The sequence below is a fragment of the Cetorhinus maximus genome, unplaced genomic scaffold (genome assembly GCF_964194155.1).
Source record: "Cetorhinus maximus unplaced genomic scaffold, sCetMax3.hap1.1 HAP1_SCAFFOLD_370, whole genome shotgun sequence".
Taxonomy (NCBI): Eukaryota; Metazoa; Chordata; class Chondrichthyes; order Lamniformes; family Cetorhinidae; genus Cetorhinus; species Cetorhinus maximus.
The window spans coordinates 263,247-273,526 of NW_027596316.1; the positions used below are offsets into that span (position 1 = coordinate 263,247).

General features: G+C 51.5%; 1 long non-coding RNA gene across 1 annotated transcript in view; it reads left to right on the plus strand.

Annotated features, from left to right (window-relative positions):
* Positions 1–9,960, plus strand: part of LOC144673483 (uncharacterized) — a 154,515-nt gene extending 144,555 nt beyond the window's left edge. Inside the window, exon 3 of the long non-coding RNA XR_013574318.1 lies at positions 9,873–9,960. This is a non-coding gene — a long non-coding RNA (uncharacterized LOC144673483). The remainder of the gene's footprint in view (positions 1–9,872) is intronic.
* The last annotated feature ends 320 nt before the right edge of the window (positions 9,961–10,280 follow it).

Consider the following 10,280-nt stretch of genomic DNA (forward strand, 5'->3'; position numbering starts at 1 on the left):
AGTAAGTGTGTGTGGAACTGTACCCCAGTGAGAGTCAGTGTGTGTGGAACTGTACCCCAGTGTGAGTCAGTGTGCGTGGAACCCATACCCCAGTGAGAGTCAGTGTGTGTGGAACTGTACCCCAGTGAGAGTCAGTGTGTGTGCAACTGTACCAGTGAGAGTCAGTGTGTGTGCACCTGTACCTCAGTGAGAGTCAGTGGGTGTGGAACCCGAACCCCAGTGAGAAACAGTGTGTGTGGAACTGAACCCCAGTGAGAGTCAGTGTGTTTGGAACTGTACACCAGTGAGAGTCAATGTGAGTGAGACTCGTACCACAGTGAGAGTCAGCGTGTGTGGAACCCGGACGCCAGTGAGAATCAGTGTGTGTGGAACTGTGCGTCATTGAGAGAGAGTGTGTTTGGAACTGTGCCCCAGTGAGAGTCAGTGTGTGTGGAACTGTGCCCCAGTGAGTGTCAGTGTGTGTGGATCTGTACCCCAATGAGAGTCAGAGTGTGTGGAACTGTACCCCAGTGAGAGTCAGTGTGTGTGGAACTGTAACCCAGTGAGAATCAGTGTGTGTGGAACTGTACCCCAGTGAGAGTCAGTGTGTGGAACAGTACCCCAGTGAGAGTCAGTGTGTGGAACTGTACCCCAGTGAGTCAGTGCATGTAGAACTGTACCCCAGTGAGGGTCAGTGTGTTTGGAACTGTACCCCAGTGAGAGTCAGTGTGTGTGGATCTGTACCCCAATGAAAGTCAGTGTGTGTGGAACTGCACACCAGTGAGAGTCAGTGTGTCTGGATCTGTACCCCAGTGGGAGTCAGTGTGTGTGGAACTGAACGCCAATGAGAGTCAGTGTGTGTGGAACTGTACTCCAGTGAGAGTCAGTGTGTTTGTAACTGTAACCGAGTGAGAGTCAGTGTGTGTGGAACTGTACCCCAGTGAGAGTCAGTGTGTGTGGATCTGTACCCCAATGAGTGTCAGTGTGTGTGGAACTGTACCCCAGTGAGAGTCAGTGTGTGTGGAACACATACCCCAGTGAGAGTCAGTGTGTGTGGAACTGTACCCCAGTGAGAGTCAGTGTGTGTGGAACTGTATCCCAGTGAGGGTCAGTGTGTGTGGAACTGCGCCCCAGTGAGAGTCAGTGTGTGTGGAACTGTACCCCAGTGGGAGTTAGTGTGTGTGGACCTGTACCCCAGTGAGAGTCGGTGTGCGTGGAACTGTACCCCAGTGAGAGTCAGTGTGTGTGCAACTGTACCAGTGAGAGTCAGTGTGTGTGGACCTGTACCCCAGTGAGAGTCAGTGTGTGTGGAACCCAAACCCCAGTGAGAATCAGTGTGTGTGGAACTGTATCCCAGTGAGAGTCAGTGTGTGTGGAACTGTGCCCCAGTGAGAGTCACTGTGTGTGAGACCCGAATCCCAGTGAGAGTCAGTGTGTCTGGAACTGAACACCAGTGAGAGTCAATGTGAGTGAGACCCGTACCCCAGTGAGAGTCAGTGTATGTGGAACGCGAACGCCAGTGAGAGTCAGTGTGTGTGGAACTGTACCCCAGTAAGAATCAGTGTGTGTGGAACTGTACCCAGGTGAGAGTCAGTGTGTGGAACTATACTCCAGTGAGAGTCAGTGTGTGTGGAACTGTACCCCAGTGAGAGTCAGTGTGTGGAACTGTACCCCAGTCAGAGTCAGTGCGTTTAGAACTGTACCTCAGTGAAAGTCATTGAGTGTAGAACTATACCCCAGTGAGAGTCAGTGGGTAGAACTATACCCCAGTGAGAGTCAGTGTGTGTGGAACTGTACCCCAGTGAGAGTCAGTGTGTGTGGAACTGTACCCCAGTGAGAGTCAGTGTGTGTGGAAATGTACCCCAGTGAGAGTCAATGTGCGTGGAACTGTACCCCAGTGAGAGTCAGTGTGTGTGGAACTGTACCTCAGTGAAAGTCATTGAGTGTAGAACTGTACCCCAGTGAGTGTCAGGGTGTGTGGAACTGTACCCTAGTGACAGTAAGTGTGTGAGCAACTGTACCCCAGTGAGTGTCACTGTGTGGAAGTGTACCCCAGTGAGAGTTAGTGTGTGGAACTGTACCCCAGTGAGTCAGTGCATGTAGATCTGTACCCCACTGAGAGTCAGCGTGTGTGGAACTGTACCCCAGTGAGAGTCAGTGTGTGTGGAACCGTACCCCAGTTGGAGTCAGTGTGTGTGGAACTGTACCTCAGTGAAATTCATTGAGTGTAGAACTATACCCCAGTGAGAGTCAGTGTGTGTGGAACTGTACCCCAGTGAGAGTTAGTGTGTGTGCATCTGTACCCCAGTGAGAGTCAGTGTGTGGTACTGTACCTCAGTGAGAGTCAGTGAGAGGAACTGTACCCCAGTGAGTCAGTGCATGTAGAACTGTACACCAGTAAGAGTCAGTGTGTGTGAAACTGTACCCCAGTGAGAGTCTGTGTGTGTGGAACTGTACCCCAGTGAGAGTCTGTTCATGTGGAACTGTACCCCATGGTGAGTCAGTGTGTGTGGAAAATTACCCCAGTGAAAGTCAGTGTGTGTGGAACTGTACCCCAGTGAGAGTCAGTGTGTGTGGGACCCGTACCCCAGTAATAGTCGGTGTAAGTGGAACTGTACCCTAGTGAGAGTCGGTGTGTGTGGAACTGTACCGTTGTGAGAGTCAGTGTGTGTGGAACTGTACCCAAGTGAGAGTCAGTGTGTGTGGATCTGTACCCCAGTTAGAGTCAGTGTGTCTGGGACCCGTACCCCAGTGAGAGTCAGTGTGTGTGGGACCCGTATCCCAGTGAGAGTCGGTGTGTGTGGGACCCGTACCCCAATGAGAGTCAGTGTGTGTGGAACTGTATCCCAGTGAGAGTCAGTGTGTGTGGAACTGTAACCCAGTGAGAGTCAGTGTGTGTGCATCTGTACCCCAATGAGAGTCAGTGTGTGTGGAACTGTACCCCAGTGAGAGTCAGTGGGTGTGGAACCCGAACCCCAGTGAGAAACAGTGTGTGTGGATCTGTACCCCAGTGAGAGTCAGTGTGTGTGGAACTGGACACCAGTGAGAGTCAATGTGAGTGAGACCCGTACCCCAGTGAGAGTCAGTGTGTGTGGAACCCGGACGCCAGTGAGAATCAGTGTGTGTGGAACTGTGCGTCATTGAGAGAGAGTTTGTTTGGAACTGTGCCCCTGTGAGTGTCAGTGTGTGTGGATCTGAACCCCAATGAGAGTCAGAGTGTGTGGAACTGTACCCCAGTGAGAGTCAGTGTGTGTGGAACTGTAACCCAGTGAGAATCAGTGTGTGTGGAACTGTGCCCCAGTGAGAGTCAGTGTGTGTGGAACTGTGCCCCAGTGAGTGTCAGTGTGTGTGGATCTGTACCCCAATGAGCGTCAGAGTGTGTGGAACTGTACCCCAGTGAGAGTCAGAGTGTGTGGAACTGTAACCCAGTGAGAATCAGTGTGTGTGGAACTGTACCCCAATGAGAGTCAGAGTGTGTGGAACTGTAACCCAGTGAGAGTCAGTGTGTGTGGAACTGTGCCCCAGTGAGTGTCAGTGTGTGTGGATCTGTACCCCAATGAGAGTCAGAGTGTGTGGAACTGTACCCCAGTGAGAGTCAGTGTGTGTGGAACTGTAACCCAGTGAGAATCAGTGTGTGTGGAACTGTACCCCAGTGAGAGTCAGTGTGTGGAACTGTACCCCAGTGAGTCAGTGCATGTAGAACTGTACCCCAGTGAGAGTCAGTGTGTGTGGAACTGTACCCCAGTGAGTCAGTGCATGTAGAACTGTACCCCAGTGAGAGTCAGTGTGTGTGGAACTGTACCCCAGTGAGAGTCAGTGTGTGTGCAACTGTACCAGTGAGAGTCAGTGTGTGTGGACCTGTACCCCAGTGAGAGTCAGTGTGTGTGGAACCCAAACCCCAGTGAGAATCAGTGTGTGTGGAACTGTATCCCAGTGAGAGTCAGTGTGTGTGGAACTGTGCCCCAGTGAGAGTCACTGTGTGTGAGACCCGAATCCCAGTGAGAGTCAGTGTGTCTGGAACTGAACACCAGTGAGAGTCAATGTGAGTGAGACCCGTACCCCAGTGAGAGTCAGTGTATGTGGAACGCGAACGCCAGTGAGAGTCAGTGTGTGTGGTACTGTACCCCAGTAAGAATCAGTGTGTGTGGAACTGCACACAGGTGAGAGTCAGTGTGTGAAACTATACCCCAGTGAGAGTCAGTGTGTGTGGAACTGTACCCCAGTGAGAGTCAGTGTGTGGAACTGTACCCCAGTCAGAGTCCGTGCGTTTAGAACTGTACCTCAGTGAAAGTCATTGAGTGTAGAACTATAACCCAGTGAGAGTCAGTGGGTAGAACTATACCCCAGTGAGAGTCAGTGTGTGTGGAACTGTACCCCAGTGAGAGTCAGTGTGTGTGGAACTGTACCCCAGTGAGAGTCAGTGTGTGTGGAAATGTACCCCAGTGAGAGTCAATGTGCGTGGAACTGTAACCCAGTGAGAGTCAGTGTGTGTGGAACTGTACCTCAGTGAAAGTCATTGAGTGTAGAACTGTACCCCAGTGAGAGTCAGTGTGTGTGGAACTGTACCCTAGTGACAGTAAGTGTGTGAGCAACTGTACCCCAGTGAGTGTCAGTGTGTGGAAGTGTACCCCAGTGAGAGTTAGTGTGTGGAACTGTACCCCAGTGAGTCAGTGCATGTAGAACTGTACCCCACTGAGAGTTAGTGTGTGTGCATCTGTACCCCAGTGAGAGTCAGTGCGTGGTACTGTACCTCAGTGAGAGTCAGTGAGTGGAACTGTACCCCAGTGAGTCAGGGCATGTAGAACTGTACACCAGTAAGAGTCAGTGTGTGTGAAACTGTACCCCAGTGAGAGTCAGTGTGTGTGGAACTGTACCCCAGTGAGATTCTGTGCATGTGGAACTGTACCACATGGAGAGTCAGTGTGTGTGGAACTGTTCCCCAGTGAAAGTCTGTGTGTGTGGAACTGTACCCCAGTGAGAGTCAGTGTGTGTGGAAATGTACCCCAGTGAGAGTCAATGTGCGTGGAACTGTAACCCAGTGAGAGTCAGTGTGTGTGGAACTGTACCTCAGTGAAAGTCATTGAGTGTAGAACTGTACCCCAGTGAGAGTCAGTGTGTGTGGAACTGTACCCTAGTGACAGTAAGTGTGTGAGCAACTGTACCCCAGTGAGTGTCAGTGTGTGGAAGTGTACCCCAGTGAGAGTTAGTGTGTGGAACTGTACCCCAGTGAGTCAGTGCATGTAGAACTGTACCCCACTGAGAGTTAGTGTGTGTGCATCTGTACCCCAGTGAGAGTCAGTGCGTGGTACTGTACCTCAGTGAGAGTCAGTGAGTGGAACTGTACCCCAGTGAGTCAGGGCATGTAGAACTGTACACCAGTAAGAGTCAGTGTGTGTGAAACTGTACCCCAGTGAGAGTCAGTGTGTGTGGAACTGTACCCCAGTGAGATTCTGTGCATGTGGAACTGTACCACATGGAGAGTCAGTGTGTGTGGAACTGTTCCCCAGTGAAAGTCTGTGTGTGTGGAACTGTACCCCAGTGAGAGTCTGTGTGTGTGGAACTGTACCCCAGTGAGAGTCTGTTCATGTGGAACTGTACCCCATGGTGAGTCAGTGTGTGTGGAAAATTACCCCAGTGAAAGTCAGTGTGTGTGGAACTGTACCCCAGTGAGAGTCAGTGTGTGTGGGACCCGTACCCCAGTAATAGTCGGTGTGAGTGGAACTGTACCCTAGTGAGAGTCGGTGTGTGTGGAACTGTACCGTAGTGAGAGTCAGTGTGTGTGGAACTGTACCCAAGTGAGAGTCAGTGTGTGTGGATCTGTACCCCAGTTAGAGTCAGTGTGTCTGGGACCCGTACCCCAGTGAGAGTCAGTGTGTGTGGGACCCGTATCCCAGTGAGAGTCGGTGTGTGTGGGACCCGTACCCCAATGAGAGTCAGTGTGTGTGGAACTGTATCCCAGTGAGAGTCAGTGTGTGTGGAACTGTAACCCAGTGAGAGTCAGTGTGTGTGCATCTGTACCCCAATGAGAGTCAGTGTGTGTGGAACTGTACCCCAGTGAGAGTCAGTGGGTGTGGAACCCGAACCCCAGTGAGAAACAGTGTGTGTGGATCTGTACCCCAGTGAGAGTCAGTGTGTGTGGAACTGGACACCAGTGAGAGTCAATGTGAGTGAGACCCGTACCCCAGTGAGAGTCAGTGTGTGTGGAACCCGGACGCCAGTGAGAATCAGTGTGTGTGCAACTGTGCGTCATTGAGAGAGAGTGTGTTTGGAACTGTGCCCCAGTGAGTGTCAGTGTGTGTGGATCTGTACCCCAATGAGAGTCAGAGTGTGTGGAACTGTACCCCAGTGAGAGTCAGTGTGTGTGGAACTGTAACCCAGTGAGAATCAGTGTGTGTGGAACTGTACCCCAGTGAGAGTCAGTGTGTGGAACAGTACCCCAGTAAGAGTCAGTGTGTGGAACTGTACCCCAGTGAGTCAGTGCATGTAGAACTGTACCCCAGTGAGAGTCAGTGTGTGTGGAACTGTACCCCAGTGAGAGTCAGTGTGTGTGGATCTGTACCCCAATGAAAGTCAGTGTGTGTGGAACTGCACACCAGTGAGAGTCAGTGTATGTGGATCTGTACCCCAGTGGGAGTCAGTGTGTGTGGAACTGAACGCCAGTGAGAGTCAGTGTGTTTGGAACTGTACTCCAGTGAGAGTCAGTGTGTTTGTAACTGTAACCGAGTGAGAGTCAGTGTGTGTGGAACTGTACCCCAGTGAGAGTCAGTGTGTGTGGATCTGTACCCCAATGAGTGTCAGTGTGTGTGGAACTGTACCCCAGTGAGAGTCAGTGTGTGTGGAACCCATACCCCTGTCAGAGTCAGTGTGAGTGGAACTGTACCCCAGTGAGAGTCAGTGTGTGTGGAACTGTATCCCAGTGAGGGTCAGTGTGTGTGGAACTGCGCCCCAGTGAGAGTCAGTGTGTGTGGAGCTGTACCCCAGTGGGAGTTAGTGTGTGTGGACCTGTACCCCAGTGAGAGTCGGTGTGCTTGGAACTGTACCTCAGTGAGAGTCAGTGTGTGTGCAACTGTACCAGTGAGAGTCAGTGTGTGTGGACCTGTACCCCAGTGAGAGTCAGTGTGTGTGGAACCAAAACCCCAGTGAGAATCAGTGTGTGTGGAACTGTATCCCAGTGAGAGTCAGTGTGTGTGGAACTGTGCCCCAGTGAGAGTCACTGTGTGTGAGACCCGAATCCCAGTGAGAGTCAGTGTGTCTGGAACTGAACACCAGTGAGAGTCAATGTGAGTGAGACACGTACCCCAGTGAGAGTCAGTGTATGTGGAGCGCGAACGCCAGTGAGAGTCAGTGTGTGTGGAACTGTACCCCAGTAAGAAACAGTGTGTGTGGAACTGTACCCAGGTGAGAGTCAGTGTGTGGAACTATACCCCAGTGAGAGTCAGTGTGTGTGGAACTGTACCCCAGTGAGAGTCAGTGTGTGGAACTGTACCCCAGTCAGAGTCAGTGCGTTTAGAACAGTACCTCAGTGAAAGTCATTGAGTGTAGAACTATACCCCAGTGAGAGTCAGTGGGTAGAACTATACCCCAGTGAGAGTCAGTGTGTGTGGAACTGTACCCCAGTGAGAGTCAGTGTGTGTGGAACTGTACCCCAGTGAGAGTCAGTGTGTGTGGAAATGTACCCCAGTGAGAGTCAGTGTGTGTGGAACTGTACCCCAGTGAGAGTCAGTGTGTGTGGAACTGTACCTCAGTGAAAGTCATTGAGTGTAGAACTGTACCCCAGTGAGAGTCAGTGTGTGTGGAACTGTACCCTAGTGACAGTAAGTGTGTGAGCAACTGTACCCCAGTGAGTGTCAGTGTGTGGAAGTGTACCCCAGTGAGAGTTAGTGTGTGGAACTGTACCCCAGTGAGTCAGTGCATGTAGAACTGTACCCCACTGAGAGTCAGCGTGTGTGGAACTGTACCCCAGTGAGAGTCAGTGTGTGTGGAACCGTACCCCAGTTGGAGTCAGTGTGTGTGGAACTGTACCTCAGTGAAATTCATTGAGTGTAGAACTATACCCCAGTGAGAGTCAGTGTGTGTGGAACTGTACCCCAGTGAGAGTTAGTGTGTGTGCTACTGTACCCCAGTGAGAGTCAGTGTGTGGTACTGTACCTCAGTGAGAGTCAGTGAGTGGAACTGTACCCCAGTGAGTCAGTGCATGTAGAACTGTACACCAGTAAGAGTCAGTGTGTGTGAAACTGTACCCCAGTGAGAGTCAGTGTGTGTGGAACGGTACCCCAGTGAGATTCTGTGCATGTGGAACTGTACCACATGGAGAGTCAGTGTGTGTGGAACTGTACCCCAGTGAAAGTCTGTGTGTGTGGAACTGTACCCCAGTGAGAGTCTGTGTGTGTGGAACTGTACCCCAGTGAGAGTCTGTGTGTGTGGAACTGTACCACAGTGAGAGTCTGTTCATGTGGAACTGTACCCCATGGTGAGTCAGTGTGTGTGGAAAATTACCCCAGTGAAAGTCAGTGTGTGTGGAACTGTACCCCAGTGAGAGTCAGTGTGTGTGGGACCCGTACCCCAGTAATAGTCGGTGTGAGTGGAACTGTACCCTAGTGAGAGTCGGTGTGTGTGGAACTGTACCGTAGTGAGAGTCAGTGTGTGTGGAACTGTAACCAAGTGAGAGTCAGTGTGTGTGGATCTGTACCCCAGTTAGAGTCAGTGTGTCTGGGACCCGTACCCCAGTGAGAGTCAGTGTGTGTGGGACCCGTATCCATGTGAGATTCAGTGTTTGTGGAAATGTAACCCAGTGAGAGTCAGTGTGTGTGCATCTGTACCCCAATGAGAGTCAGTGTGTGTGGAACTGTACCCCAGTGAGAGTCAGTGGGTGTGGAACCCGAACCCCAGTGAGAAACAGTGTGTGTGGAACTGTACCCCAGTGAGAGTCAGTGTGTGTGGATCTGTACCCCAATGAAAGTCAGTGTGTGTGGAACTGTACCCCAGTGAGAGTCAGTGTGTGTGGACTGTACCACAGTGGGAGTCAGTGTGTGTGTAACTGTACGCCAATAAGAGTCAGTGGGTGTGGATCTGTACCCAAATGAAAGTCAGTGTGTGTGGAACTGTACCCCAGTGAGTGTCAGTGTGTGTGGACTGTACCCCAGTGGGAGTCAGTGTGTGTGGAACTGTAACCCAGTGAGAGTCAGTGTGTGTGGAACTGTACCCCAATGAGAGTCAGTGTGTGTGGATTTGTTCCCCAATGAGTGTCAGTGTGTGTGGAAATGTACCCCAGTGAGTGTCAGTATGTGTGTAACCCATACCCCAGTCAGAGTCAGTGTGTGTGGACCTGTACCCCAGTGAGAGTCAGTGTGCGTGGAACTGTACCCCAGTGAGAGTCAGTGTGTGTGCAACTGTACCAGTGAGAGTCAGTGTGAGTGGACCTGTACCCCAGTGAGTGTCAGTGTGTGTGGAACCCGAACCCCAGTGAGAATCAGTGTGTGTGGAACTGTATCCCAGTGAGAGTCAGTGTGTGTGGAACTGTGCCCCAGTGAGAGTCACTGTGTGTGAGACCCGAATCCCAGTGAGAGTCAGTGTGTCTGGAACTGAACACCAGTGAGAGTCAATGTGAGTGAGACCCGTACCCCAGTGAGAGTCAGTGTATGTGGAACGCGAACGCCAGTGAGAGTCATTGTGTGTGGAACTGTACCCCAGTAAGAGTCTGTGTGTGTGGAACTGTACCCCAGTGAGAGTCCTTGTGTGGAACTGTACCCCAGTGAGAGTCAGTGTGTGTGGAACTGTCCCCCAGTGAGAGTCAGTGTGTGTGCAACTGTACCACAGTGAGTGTCAGTGTTTGGAAGTGTACCCCAGTGAGAGTTAGTGTGTGGAACTGTAACCCAGTGAGTCGGTGCATGTAGAACTGTACCCCAGTGTGAGTCAGTGTGTATGGAACTGTACCCAGTGAGAGTCAGTGTGTGTGGAACTGTACCCCAGTTGGAGTCAGTGTGTGTGGAACTGTACCTCAGTGAAAGTCATTGAGTGTAGAACTATACCCCAGTGAGAGTCAGTGTGTGTGGGACTGTACCCCAGTGAGAGTTAGTGTGTGTGCAACTGTACCCCAGTGAGAGTCAGTGTGTGGAACTGTACCTCAGTGAGAGTCAGTGTGTGGAACTGTACCCCAGTGAGTCAGGGCATGTAGAACTGTACCCCAGTGAGAGTCAGTGTGTGTGGAACTGTACCCCATTGAGAGTCAGTGCATGTAGAACTGTACCCCAGTGAGAGTCAGTGTATGTGAACTGTACCCCAGTGAGTCAGTGCATGTAGAA